This window comes from Lissotriton vulgaris, chromosome 2_2 (genome assembly GCF_964263255.1).
Source record: "Lissotriton vulgaris chromosome 2_2, aLisVul1.2, whole genome shotgun sequence".
NCBI lineage: Eukaryota > Metazoa > Chordata > Amphibia > Caudata > Salamandridae > Lissotriton > Lissotriton vulgaris.
Window position 1 is genome coordinate 242,047,815 of NC_141688.1, and position 13,424 is coordinate 242,061,238.

Here is a 13,424-nt window from a genome sequence, read left to right on the forward strand (position 1 = left end):
AAATTTCAATTAACTTGTTGAAATGATGCATTCACGCCTATCCTGAAACTAAATTTAAATCAGCTTTTTTGCAGTAACAAACTCACATTTTTCATAAAACAAACACATGTTTTTTTCAGGAATCCACTCTCTGAAACCTTCAACTCATTTAAAAAACGAATTCTTTCTCGGCATGCACTATCACTAATCTTGCAAGAAAATTTCAATTAACTTGTTGAAATAACGCAATCATCCTTATCCTAAAACTAAATTGAAATCAACTTTTTTGCAGTACCACACTGACATTTTTCATAAAACGAACACACTTTTTTCAGGAATCCACTCTATGAAACCTTCTACTAAGTTTTTAAAAATGAATTTCTAGGCATGCACTCTCCTTAATCTTGCAAGAGAGTTTCACTCAACTTGTTGAAATATTGCAATCATTCTTATCCAAAAACGAAATTTAAGTCAACTTTTTTGCAGTAACACACTCAAATTTTTCATAAAACAAACCCAATTTTTTTTCAGGAATCAACCCTCTGGAACCTAAAATGATTTTTTTAAAAACATCTTTCTAGGCATCCACTCTCCCTAATCGTGCAAGAACATTTCAATTAACTTGTTGAAATACTGCAATCACCCTTATCCTGAAACTAAATTTAAATCAACTTTTTTGCAGTAACACACACATATTTTTCATAAAATGAACTGATTTTTTTCAGGAATACACTATCTGAAACCTAAAACTAATTTTTTAAAATCATCTTTCTAGGCATCCACTCTCCCTAATCGTGCAAGAACATTTCAATTAACTTGTTGAAATAATGCATTCTCGCCTTTCCTGAAACTAAATTTAAATCAACTTTTTTGCAGTAACACACTCACATTTTTCAAAAAACAAACACATTTTTTTCAGGAATCCACTCTCTGAAACCTTCTACTCATTTTTTTTAAATTTCTTTCTAGGCATCCACTCTCCCTAATCTTGCAAGAAAATTTTAATTAACTTGTTGAAATGATGCAGTCACGCCAATCCTGAAATGAAATATAAATAAACTTTTTTGCAGTAACATACTCACATTTTTCATAAAACAAACAATTTTTTTTCAGGAATCCACTCGCTGGAACCTAAAACTAATTTTTAATAAAACATCTTTCTAGGCATCCACTCTCCCTAATCTTGCAAGAAAATTTCAATTAACTTGTTGAAATATTGCAATCACCCTTATCTAAAAACGAAATTTAAATCAAATTTTTTGCAGTAACACACTCAAATTTTTCATAAAACAAACACATTTTTTTTTCAGGAATCTACTCTCTGAAACCTAAAACTAGTTTTAAATAAACTTCTTTCTAGGCATCCACTCTCCCTAATCTTGCAAGAAAATTTCAATTAACTTGTTGAAATATTGCAATCACCCTTATCCAAAAACGAAATTTAAATCAACTTTTTTGCAGTAACACACTTACATTTTTCATAAAACAAACACATTTTTTTTCAGGAATCTACTCTCTGAAACCTAAAACTAATTTTAAATAAACTTCTTTGCAGGCATCCACTCTCCCTAATCTTGCAAGAAAATGTCAATTAACTTGTTGAAATAATGCTTTCACGCCTATCCTGAAACAAAATTTAAAGCAAAATTTTTGCAGTAACACACTCACATTTTTCATAAAACAAACACATTTTTTTCAGGAATCCACTCTCTGAAACCTTCTACTAATTTTTAAAAAATGTCTTTCTAGGCATCCACTCTCCCTAATCTTGCAAGAAAATTTAAATTAACTTGTTGAAATGATGCATTCACGCCTATCCTGAAACTAAATTTAAATCAGCTTTTTTACAGTAACACACTCACATTTTTCATACAACAAACACATTTTTTTTTCAGGAATCAACTCTTTGGAACCTAAAATGAATTTTTAAAAAACATCTTTCTAGGCATCCACTCTCCCTAATCCTGCAAGAACATTTCAATTAACTTGTTGAAATGCTGCAATCACCCTTATCCTGAAACTAAATTTAAAACAACTTTTTTGCAGTAACACACACACATTTTTTATAAAATGAACAGATTTTTTTCAGGAATACACTCTCTGAAACCTAAAACTAATTTTAAATAAACTTATTTCTAGGCATCCACTCTCCCTAATCTTGCAAGAAAATGTCAATTAACTTGTTGAAATAATGCATTCATGCATATACTGAAACGAAATGTAAATCAACTTTTTTGCAGTAACACACATTCACATTTTTCATAGAACAAACAATATTTTTTTCAGGAATCCACTCTCTGGAACCTAAAACTAATTTTTAAAAAACATCTTTCTAGGCATCCACTCTCCCTAATCTTGCAAGAAAAATTCAATTAACTTGTTGAAATATTCCAATCACCCTTATCCAAAAACAAAAATTTAAATCAACTTTTTTGCAGTAATACACTCACATTTTTCATAAAACAAACACATTTTTTTTTCAAGAATCTACTCTATAAAACCTAAAACTAATTTTATATAAACTTCTTTCTAGGCATCCCTACTCCCTAATCATGCAAGAAAATTTCAATTAACTTGTTGAAATATTGCAATCACCCTTATCCAAAAACAACATTTAAATCAACTTTTTTGCAGTAACACACTCACATTTTTTATAAAACAAACACATTTTTTTTCAGGAATCTACTCTCTGAAACCTAAAACTAATTTTAAATAAACTTCTTTCTAGGCATCCACTCTCCCTAATCTTGCAAGAAAACTTCAATTAACTTGTTGAAATATTGCAATCACCCTTATCCAAAAACGTAATTTAAATCAACTTTTTTGCAGTGCACACTCACATTTTTCTTAAAACAAACACATTTTTTTCAGGAATCAACTCTCTGGAACCTAAAACGAATTTTTAAAAAACATCTTTCTAGGCATCCACTCTCCCTAATCTTGCAAGAACATTTCAATTAACTTGTTGAAATACTGCGATCACTCTTATCCTGAAACTAAATTAAAATCAACTTTTTTGCAGTAACACACACACATTTTTCATAAAATGACCAGATTTTATTTCAGGAATTAATCTCTGAAACCTAAAACTAATTTTAAATAAACTTCTTTCTAGGCATCCACTCTCCCTAATCTTGCAAGATAATGTCAATTAACTTGTTGAAATAATGCATTCACGCCAATCCTGAAACTAAATTTAAATCATCTTTTTTGCAGTAACACACTCACATTTTTCATAAAACAAACACATTTTTTTTTAGGAATCCACTCTCTGGAACCTTCTACTCATTTTTTTAAAATTTCTTTCTAGGCATCCACTCTCCCTAATCTTGCAAGAACATGTCAATTAACTTGTTGAAATAATGCATTCATGCCTATCCTGAAACTAAATTTAAATCAACATTTTTGCAGTAACACACTCACATTTTTCATAAAAAAAACACATTTTTTTCAGGAATCCACTCTCTGAAACCTTCTACTCATTTTTAAAAAATTTCTTTCTAGGCATCCACTCTCTCTAATCTTGCAAGAAAATTTCAATTAACTTGTTGAAATGATGCATTCACGCCTATCCTGAAACTAAATTTAAATCAGCTTTTTTGCAGTAACAAACTCACATTTTTCATAAAACAAACACATGTTTTTTTCAGGAATCCACTCTCTGAAACCTTCAACTCATTTAAAAAAAGAATTCTTTCTCGGCATGCACTATCACTAATCTTGCAAGAAAATTTCAATTAACTTCTTGAAATAATGCAATCATCCTTATCCTAAAACTAACTTGAAATCAACTTTTTTGCAGTACCACACTGACATTTTTCATAAAACAAACACACTTTTTTTCAGGAATCCACTCTATGAAACCTTCTACTAAGTTTTTTAAAAATGAATTTCTAGGCATCCACTCTCCTTAATCTTTCAAGAAAATTTCACTCAACTTGTTGAAATATTGCAATCACCCTTATCCAAAAACAAAATTTAAATCAACTTTTTTGCAGTAACACACTCAAATTTTTCATAAAACAAACCCAATTTTTTTCAGGAATCAACTCTCTGGAACCTAAAATGAATTTTTAAAAAACATCTTTCAAGGCATCCACTCTCCCTAATCGTGCAAGAACATTTCAATTAACTTGTTGAAATACTGCAATCGCCCTTATCCTGAAACTAAATTTAAATCAACTTTTTTGCAGTAACACACACACATTTTTCATAAAATGAACAGATTTTTTTTTCAGGAATATACTATCTGAAACCTAAAACTAATTTTAAATAAACTTCTTTCTAGGCATCCACTCTCCCTAATCTTGCAAGAAAATGTCAATTAACTTGTTGAAATAATGCATTCACGCCTATCCTGAAACTAAATTTAAATCAACTTTTTTGCAGTAACACACTCATATTTTTCATAAAACAAACACATGTTTTTTTCAGGAATCCACTCTCTGAAACCTTCAACTCATTTAAAAAACGAATTCTTTCTCGGCAAGCACTATCACTAATCTTGCAAGAAAATTTCAATTAACTTGTTGAAATAATGCAATCATCCTTATCCTAAAACTAACTTGAAATCAACTTTTTTGCAGTACCACACTGACATTTTTCATAAAATGAACACACTTTTTTTCAGGAATCCACTCTATGAAACCTTCTACTAAGTTTTTTAAAAATGAATTTCTATGCATCCACTCTCCTTAATCTTTCAAGAAAATTTCCCTTAACTTGTTGAAATATTGCAATCACCCTTATCCAAAAACAAAATTTAAATCAACTTTTTTGCAGTAACACACTCAAATTTTTCATAAAACAAACCCAATTTTTTTCAGGAATCAACTCTCTGGAACCTAAAATGAATTTTTAAAAAACATCTTTCAAGGCATCCACTCTCCCTAATCGTGCAAGAACATTTCAATTAACTTGTTGAAATACTGCAATCACCCTTATCCTGAAACTAAATTTAAATCAACTTTTTTGCAGTAACACACACACATTTTTCATAAAATGAACAGATTTTTTTTCAGGAATACACTATCTGAAACCTAAAACTAATTTTAAATAAACTTCTTTCTAGGCATCCACTCTCCCTAATCTTGCAAGAAAATTTTAATTAACTTGTTGAAATGATGCAGTCACGCCTATCCTGAAACGAAATATAAATCAACTTTTTTGCAGTAACACACTCACATTTTTCATAAAACAAACAATTTTTTTTCAGGAATCCACTCTCTGGAACCTAAAACTAATTTTTTAAAATCATCTTTCTAGGCATCCACTCTCCCTAATCTTGCAAGAAAATTTCAATTAACTTGCTGAAATATTGCAATCACCCTTATCCAAAAACGAAATTTAAATCAACTTTTTTGCAGTAACACACTCACATTTTTCATAACACAAACACTTTTTTTTTCAGGAATCTACTCTCTAAAACCTAAAACTAAGTTTTAAATAAACTTCTTTCTAGGCATCCACTCTCCCTAATCTTGCAAGAAAATGTCAATAAACTTGTTGAAATAATGCATTCACGCCTATCCTGAAACTAAATTTAAATCAACTTTTTTGCAGTAACACACACACATTTTTCATAAAACAAACACATTTTTTTTTCAGGAATCTACTCTCTGAAACCTAAAACTAGTTTTAAATGAACTTCTTTCTAGGCATCCACTCTCCCTAATCTTGCAAGAAAATTTCATTTAACTTGTTGAAATATTGCAAACACCCTTATCCAAAAACACAATTTAAATCAACTTTTTTGCAGTAACACACTCAAATTTTTCATAAAATAAACCCAATTTTTTTCAGGAATCAACTCTCTGGAACCTAAAATGAATTTTTAAAAAACATCTTTCAAGGCATCCACTCTCCCTAATCGTGCAAGGACATTTCAATTAACTTGTTGAAATACTGCAATCACCCTTATCCTGAAACTAAATTTAAATCCACTTGTTTGCAGTAACACACACACATTTTTCATAAAATGAACAGATTTTTTTTTCAGGAATACACTATCTGAAACCTAAAACCAATTTTAAATAAACTTCTTTCTAGGCATCCACTCTCCCTAATCTTGCAAGAAAATTTTAATTAACCTGTTGAAATGATGCAGTCACGCCTATCCTGAAACGAAATATAAATCAACTTTTTTGCAGTAACAAACTCACATTTTTCATAGAACAAACAATTTGTTTTTCAGGAATCCACTCTCTGGAACCTAAAACTAATTTTTAAAAAACATCTTTCTAGGCATCCAGTCTCCCTAATCTTGCAAGAAAAATTCAATTACCTTGTTGAAATATTGCAATCACCCTTATCCAAAAACAAAATTTAAATCAACTTTTTTGCAGTAACACACTCATATTTTTCATTTTTTTCATAAAACAAACCCAATTTTTTTCAGGAATCAACTCTCTGGAACCTAAAATGAATTTTTAAAAAACATCTTTCTAGGCATCCACTCTCCCTAATCGTGCAAGAACATTTCAATTAACTTGTTGAAATACTGCGATCACCCTTATCCTGAAACTAAATTAAAATTAACTTTTTTGCAGTAACACACACACATTTTTCATAAAATGAACAGATTTTTTTTTCAGGAATACACTATCTGAAACCTAAAACTAATTTTAAATAAACTTCTTTCTAGGCACCCACTCTCCCTAATCTTGCAAGAAAATTGCAATTAACTTGTTGAAATGATGCATTCATGCATATACTGAAACAAAATTTAAATCAACTTTTTTGCAGTAACAAACTCACATTTTTCATAGAACAAACAATTTGTTTTTCAGGAATCCACTCTCTGGAACCTAAAACTAATTTTTAAAAAAGATCTTTCTAGGCATCCAGTCTCCCTAATCTTGCAAGAAAAATTCAATTACCTTGTTGAAATATTGCAATCACCCTTATCCAAAAACAAAATTTAAATCAACTTTTTTGCAGTAACACACTCATATTTTTCATTTTTTTCATAAAACAAACCCAATTTTTTTTCAGGAATCAACTCTCTGGAACCTAAAATGAAGTTTTAAAAAACATCTTTCTAGGCATCCACTCTCCCTAATCGTGCAAGAACATTTCAATTAACTTGTTGAAATACTGCGATCACCCTTATCCTGAAACTAAATTAAAATTAACTTTTTTGCAGTAACACACACACATTTTTCATAAAATGACCAGATTTTATTTCAGGAATACACTCTCTGAAACCTAAAACTAATTTTAAATAAACTTCTTTCTAGGCATCCACTCTCCCTAATCTTGCAAGATAATGTCAATTAACTTGTTGAAATGCATTCACGCCTATCCTGAAACTAAATTTAAATCATCTCTTTTGCAGTAACACACTCACATTTTTCATTAAACAAACACATTTTTTTTCAGGAACCCACTCTCTGGACCCTAAAACTAATTTTTAAAAAACATCTTTCTAGGCATCCACTCTCCCTAATCTTGCAAGAAAATTTCAATTAACTTGTTGAAATATTGCAATCACCCTTATCCAAAAACGAAATTTAAATCAACTTTTTTGCAGTAACACACTCACATTTTTCATTAAACAAGCACATTTCTTTCAGGAATCTACTCTCTGAAACCTAAAACTAGTTTTAAATAAACTTCTTTTTAGGCATCCACTCTCCCTAATCTTGCAAGAAAATTTCAATTAACTTGTTGAAATATTGCAATCACCCTTATCCAAAAACGAAATGTAAATCAACTTTTTTGCCGTAACACACTCACATTTTTCATAAAACACATACATTGTTTTTTCAGGAATCTACTCTCTGCAACCTAAAACTAGTTTTAAATAAACTTCTTTCTAGGCATCCACTCTCCCTAATCTTGCAAGAAAATTTCAATTAACTTGTTGAAATGATGCATTCGCGCCTATCCTGAAACTAAATTTAAATCAACTTTTTTGCAGTAACAAACTCACATTTTTCATAGAACAAACAATTTGTTTTTCAGGAATCCACTCTCTGGAACCTAAAACTAATTTTTAAAAAACATCTTTCTAGGCATCCAGTCTCCCTAATCTTGCAAGAAAAATTCAATTAACTTGTTGAAATATTCCAATCACCCTTATCCATAAACAACCTTTAAATCAACTTTTTTGCAGTAACACACTCACATTTTTCATAAAACAAACACATTTTTTTTTCAAGAATCTACTCTATAAAACCTAAAACTAATTTTAAATAAACTTCTTTCTAGGCATCCCTTCTCCCTAATCATGCGAAAAAAAATTCAATTACCTTGTTGAAATATTGCAATCACCCTTATCCAAAAACAAAATTTAAATCAACTTTTTTGCAGTAACACACTCATATTTTTCCTTTTTTTTCATAAAACAAACCCAATTTTTTTTCAGGAATCAACTCTCTGGAACCTAAAATGAATTTTTAAAAAACATCTTTCTAGGCATCCACTCTCCCTAATCGTGCAAGAACATTTCAATTAACTTGTTGAAATACTGCGATCACCCTTATCCTGAAACTAAATTAAAATTAACTTTTTTGCAGTAACACACACACATTTTTCATAAAATGACCAGATTTTATTTCAGGAATACACTCTCTGAAACCTAAAACTAATTTTAAATAAACTTCTTTCTAGGCATCCACTCTCCCTAATCTTGCAAGATAATGTCAATTAACTTGTTGAAATGCATTCACGCCTATCCTGAAACTAAATTTAAATAATCTCTTTTGCAGTAACACACTCACATTTTTCATTAAACAAACACATTTTTTTTCAGGAACCCACTCTTTGGACCCTAAAACTAATTTTTAAAAAACATCTTTCTAGGCATCCACTCTCCCTAATCTTGCAAGAAAATTTCAATTAACTTGTTGAAATATTGCAATCACCCTTATCCAAAAACGAAATTTAAATCAACTTTTTTGCAGTAACACACTCACATTTTTCATTAAACAAGCACATTTCTTTCAGGAATCTACTCTCTGAAACCTAAAACTAGTTTTAAATAAACTTCTTTTTAGGCATCCACTCTCCCTAATCTTGCAAGAAAATTTCAATTAACTTGTTGAAATATTGCAATCACCCTTATCCAAAAACGAAATGTAAATCAACTTTTTTGCCGTAACACACTCACATTTTTCATAAAACACACACATTGTTTTTTCAGGAATCTACTCTCTGCAACCTAAAACTAGTTTTAAATAAACTTCTTTCTAGGCATCCACTCTCCCTAATCTTGCAAGAAAATTTCAATTAACTTGTTGAAATGATGCATTCGCGCCTATCCTGAAACTAAATTTAAATCAACTTTTTTGCAGTAACAAACTCACATTTTTCATAGAACAAACAATTTGTTTTTCAGGAATCCACTCTCTGGAACCTAAAACTAATTTTTAAAAAACATCTTTCTAGGCATCCAGTCTCCCTAATCTTGCAAGAAAAATTCAATTAACTTGTTGAAATATTCCAATCACCCTTATCCATAAACAACCTTTAAATCAACTTTTTTGCAGTAACACACTCACATTTTTCATAAAACAAACACATTTTTTTTTCAAGAATCTACTCTATAAAACCTAAAACTAATTTTAAATAAACTTCTTTCTAGGCATCCCTTCTCCCTAATCATGCGAAAAAAAATTCAATTACCTTGTTGAAATATTGCAATCACCCTTATCCAAAAACAAAATTTAAATCAACTTTTTTGCAGTAACACACTCATATTTTTCCTTTTTTTTCATAAAACAAACCCAATTTTTTTTCAGGAATCAACTCTCTGGAACCTAAAATGAATTTTTAAAAAACATCTTTCTAGGCATCCACTCTCCCTAATCGTGCAAGAACATTTCAATTAACTTGTTGAAATACTGCGATCACCCTTATCCTGAAACTAAATTAAAATTAACTTTTTTGCAGTAACACACACACATTTTTCATAAAATGACCAGATTTTATTTCAGGAATACACTCTCTGAAACCTAAAACTAATTTTAAATAAACTTCTTTCTAGGCATCCACTCTCCCTAATCTTGCAAGATAATGTCAATTAACTTGTTGAAATGCATTCACGCCTATCCTGAAACTAAATTTAAATAATCTCTTTTGCAGTAACACACTCACATTTTTCATTAAACAAACACATTTTTTTTCAGGAACCCACTCTTTGGACCCTAAAACTAATTTTTAAAAAACATCTTTCTAGGCATCCACTCTCCCTAATCTTGCAAGAAAATTTCAATTAACTTGTTGAAATATTGCAATCACCCTTATCCAAAAACGAAATTTAAATCAACTTTTTTGCAGTAACACACTCACATTTTTCATTAAACAAACACATTTTTTTCAGGAATCTACTCTCTGAAACCTAAAACTAGTTTTAAATAAACTTCTTTTTAGGCAACCACTCTCCCTAATCTTGCAAGAAAATTTCAATTAACTTGTTGAAATATTGCAATCACCCTTATCCAAAAACGAAATGTAAATCAACTTTTTTGCAGTAACACACTCACATTTTTCATAAAACACACACATTGTTTTTTCAGGGATCTACTCTCTGCAACCTAAAACTAGTTTTAAATAAACTTCTTTCTAGGCATCCACTCTCCCTAATCTTGCAAGAAAATTTCAATTAACTTGTTGAAATGATGCATTCGCGCCTATCCTGAAACTAAATTTAAATCAACATTTTTGGAGTAACACACTCACATTTTTCATAAAACAAACACATTTTTTTCAGGAATCCACTCTCTGAAACCTTCTACTCATTTTTAAAAAATTTCTTTCTAGGCATCCACTCTCCTTAATCTTGCAAGAAAATTTCAATTAACTTGTTGAAATGATGCATTCACGCCTATCCTGAAACTAAATTTAAATCAGCTTTTTTGCAGTAACAAACTCACATTTTTCATAAAACAAACACATGTTTTTTTCAGGAATCCACTCTCTGAAACCTTCAACTCATTTAAAAAAAGAATTCTTTCTCGGCATGCACTATCACTAATCTTGCAAGAAAATTCCAATTAACTTGTTGAAATATTGCAATCATCCTTATCCTAAAACTAAATTGAAATCAACTTTTTTGCAGTACCACACTGACATTTTTCATAAAACGAACACACTTTTTTCAGGAATCCACTCTATGAAACCTTCTACTACGTTTTTTAAAAATGAATTTCTAGGCATCCACTCTCCTTAATCTTGCAAGAGAATTTCACTCAACTTGTTGAAATATTGCAATCACCCTTATCAAAAACGAAATTTAAGTCAACTTTTTTGCAGTAATACACTCACATTTTTCATAAAACAAACAAATTTTTTTCAGGAATCTACTCTCTGAAAACTAAAACTAGTTTTAAATAAACTTCTTTCTAGGCATCCACTCTCCCTAATCTTGCAAGAAAATTTCAATTAACTTGTTGAAATGATGCATTCACGCCTATCCTAAAACTACATGTAAATCAACTTTTTTGCAGTAACACACTCACATTTTTCATAAAACAAACAATTTTTTTTTCAGGAATCCACTGTCTGGAACCTAAAACTAATTTTTAAAAAACATATTTCTAGGCATTCACTCTCCCTAATTTTGCAAGAAAATTTCAATTAACTTGTTGAAATATTGCAATCCCCCTTATCCAAAAACGAAATTTAAATCAACTGTTTTGCAGTAACACACTCAAATTTTTCATAAAACAAACACATTTTTTTTCAGGAATCTACTCTCTAAAACCTAAAACTAAGTTTTAAATAAACTTCTTTCTAGGCATCCACTCTCCCTAATCTTGCAAGAAAATGTCAATAAATTTGTTGAAATAATTCATTCACGCCTATCCTGAAACTAAATTTAAATCAACTTTTTTGCAGTAACACACACACATTTTTCATAAAACAAACACATTTTTTTTCAGGAATCTACTCTCTGAAACCTAAAACTACTTTTAAATGAACTTCTTTCTAGGCATCCACTCTCCCTAATCTTGCAAGAAAATTTCATTTAACTTGTTGAAATATTGCAAACACCCTTATCCAAACATGACATTTAAAACAACTTTTTTGCAGTAACACACTCACATTTTTCATAAAGCAAACCCGTTTTTTTCAGGAATCAACTCCTTGGAACCTAAAATGAATTTTTAAAAGACATCTTTCCAGGCATCGACTCTCCCTAATCATGCAAGAACATTTCAATTAACTTGTTGAAATACTGCAATCACCCTTATCCTGAAACTAAATTTAAATCAACTTTTTTGCAGTAACACACTCACATTTTTCATAAAACAAACACATTTTTTTCAGGAATCCATTCTCTGAAACCTTCTACTCATTTTTAAAAAACTTTTTTTCTAGGCATCCACTCTCCCTAATCTTGCAAGAAAATTTAAATTAACTTGTTGAAATGATGCATTCACGCCTATCCTGAAACTAAATTTAAATCAGCTTTTTTACAGTAACACACTCACATTTTTCATACAACAAACAATTTTTTTTTTCAGGAATCAACTCTTTGGAACCTAAAATGAATTTTTAAAAAATATCTTTCTAGGCATCCACTCTCCCTAATCTTGCAAGAAAATTTCAATTAACTTGTTGAAATATTGCAATCCCCCTTATCCAAAAACGAAATTTAAATCAACTTTTTTGCAGTAACACACTCACATTTTTCATTAAACAAGCACATTTCTTTCAGGAATCTACTCTCTGAAACCTAAAACTAGTTTTAAATAAACTTCTTTTTAGGCATCCACTCTCCCTAATCTTGCAAGAAAATTCCAATTAACTTGTTGAAATATTGCAATCATCCTTATCCTAAAACTAAATTGAAATCAACTTTTTTGCAGTACCACACTGACATTTTTCATAAAACGAACACACTTTTTTCAGGAATCCACTCTATGAAACCTTCTACTACGTTTTTTAAAAATGAATTTCTAGGCATCCACTCTCCTTAATCTTGCAAGAGAATTTCACTCAACTTGTTGAAATATTGCAATCACCCTTATCAAAAACGAAATTTAAGTCAACTTTTTTGCAGTAATACACTCACATTTTTCATAAAACAAACAAATTTTTTTCAGGAATCTACTCTCTGAAAACTAAAACTAGTTTTAAATAAACTTCTTTCTAGGCATCCACTCTCCCTAATCTTGCAAGAAAATTTCAATTAACTTGTTGAAATGATGCATTCACGCCTATCCTAAAACTACATGTAAATCAACTTTTTTGCAGTAACACACTCACATTTTTCATAAAACAAACAATTTTTTTTTCAGGAATCCACTGTCTGGAACCTAAAACTAATTTTTAAAAAACATATTTCTAGGCATTCACTCTCCCTAATTTTGCAAGAAAATTTCAATTAACTTGTTGAAATATTGCAATCCCCCTTATCCAAAAACGAAATTTAAATCAACTGTTTTGCAGTAACACACTCAAATTTTTCATAAAACAAACACATTTTTTTTCAGGAA